This window comes from Prionailurus viverrinus, chromosome B2 (assembly GCF_022837055.1).
Source record: "Prionailurus viverrinus isolate Anna chromosome B2, UM_Priviv_1.0, whole genome shotgun sequence".
NCBI lineage: Eukaryota > Metazoa > Chordata > Mammalia > Carnivora > Felidae > Prionailurus > Prionailurus viverrinus.
The window spans coordinates 1,399,315-1,401,359 of NC_062565.1; the positions used below are offsets into that span (position 1 = coordinate 1,399,315).

The 2,045-nt window shown below is 56.8% G+C and overlaps 1 non-coding gene across 1 annotated transcript; it reads left to right on the forward strand.

Annotated features, from left to right (window-relative positions):
* Positions 1 to 540: 540 nt before the first annotated feature.
* Positions 541 to 612, forward strand: TRNAA-AGC (transfer RNA alanine (anticodon AGC)). Its single transcript has one exon. It is a non-coding gene; the product is annotated as a tRNA-Ala (tRNA).
* The last annotated feature ends 1,433 nt before the right edge of the window (positions 613 to 2,045 follow it).

The following is a 2,045-nucleotide window of genomic DNA, read 5'->3' on the forward strand; positions in this document are numbered from 1 at the left end:
TGACCGGGAAGGTCAAGAGCCCCCAGAGTCGGCAGCGCCTCGAGCGTCCCCAGCGGGAAATAATCCACCCGCGGGGCGGCGCACCGGGACCCACACGGCGGGAGCGTGCACACCGCCGGTCCAAGGGCCGATTCAGGGAGCCGGGTTTGCAGACCGAGCCACCTGGACACGCCGGCCCCGCGCTCCTCGCAGTCGGTGCGGCTCGGCCCGACAGGGCGCTGCGCTCCGCCCGCTCTGCCCGCGTCCCCGGCGCATCTCCGGGCCCCTCGGGTCCTGGGGGGTCCTGGTCCCCTCATTGCTCCTCCCCCTCGGCCCTCGGCCGCCTCTCCGGACACACGGCTCCTCCCAGACCTCCGCCTGGGCGCGCAGTGAGGTCCCACACGGGACCGCGGTGCGGCCCGGGTTCTCCTCCCAGCGCGTCCTCGGGGCAGTCTGGTACTGGGCCCGTGCACCCGCCTCGGCGCCGCGAAGGGTTGTGAGCCGCCACCGAAACCCGCAGCGAACATTCATAGGCGCATTTCCGGGCTCCTCTCTGTGCGAGGGGGTGTAGCTCAGTGGTAGAGCGCGTGCTTAGCATGCACGAGGCCCCGGGTTCAATCCCCGGCACCTCCACTTTTGAAGACGCAGGTTTTGCTCCAACAGCTCTCCGGCCGCCTCACCACTTACTAAAACGTGTCTGCGCCTGTCTCTTGTCTCTTTGTTTTCTTGAAGTCCTCCGAACCCACATGAAAAACAACGAGAATCACCCGACCCCACTCTGTTTGCGGTGCGCGCGCGTCTCTGCTCTGGGACTGGGCGTGGCCGAGTCTGCAGCCACCTGCTGGCGGGTTCTCCACCGGAGAACCACCGCAGCAGCGACGACCCGGCGCACCTGCAGCGACTTCACCTCGCGGTACCGTCGGAGAGCAAGACGCACGGAGGCGCAGCGCACTGGACCCTGTCCTTCGATGCCCTCCTTCTCTGAGCTGCTGGGGCGGGGCGGACGAAATTGTGCATTCCCAGCACCCGCTCCCAGTCACAGCCCTCCTTCCTCCTTCCGCCCTCTCCTCCCATCCCCTCTCTCTGCTGTTACACCTTTAAAGTCGTTCCTGACTTTGAAGAAACTTCTCAAGTATCACGTAAACTTATCATCTAAACAGAAATTCTTTATTGTGTTAAATAAACTCTATCCTTCTTATCTGACTGACTTGAAGAAGCACCTGCTTGGCTAATACTGATAGATGAGTTAAGAGGGGAATCAGAAAATAAAGAGACAGCCCCATCCCCTTTCTTAGCACCCCCGGTTCCATCCCACATTTTGAAGGGCTTTGTACATTCAACGTGTGAACACCTCAGCACACACTTCTAAGCTTCAAACACTCCACTTGGCAAAGAGCCAGTCCAGGGCCACCTCCTAGGCCTAGAAGCATGCATGCTAATGGCATGGTCTGCCCTCAGAAGGATGGCCTCCGAAAGGGGGCGGGGTTGGGTGACGTCTGCTCAGGCCCTGGAAGAGGGGAGGGTCTGGGTTGTTTTGATAGAGAATTCTGGGAGCCCCCATACATAGAGTGTGGACCAAATATCCACAGGAAGAGACATGGCCAGGAGGGGCCCCAGGACATACTCATCTCTTGCCCATGGTTAAACATGAAACCGAGTGGATGCCCCAGAGTTTAAGGGGATATTTGTGTTTAATCAGACTTTTCCAATGTAGGTCTAAGGTTAACGTTACAGGCTATCTTTTCCAAATTAACCAGTTTCTTGACTCATGTATGTGTGTGTCCTGTAGCGTCTCTTTTGAAAATACAACTTGTACCTGAACCACAGAACCGTGTGCTTAACATTAGATTGTGATAATACCTGCAAAATTAGAAGGTTATGTAGGGGACGCAAAAGATTTCCTCAACCCTCTCAGGGTCCCTGGCTGGGTCTGAACATTAAAAAGACCAAGGCAGATTAACAGGAGAAAAACATACAAATTTACTTAACATAAGTTTTACATGACACCGTGACACGAGAGCCTTCCGAAGGAAAGGATGACCCAAGGAAACAGATGTGAGTATGTT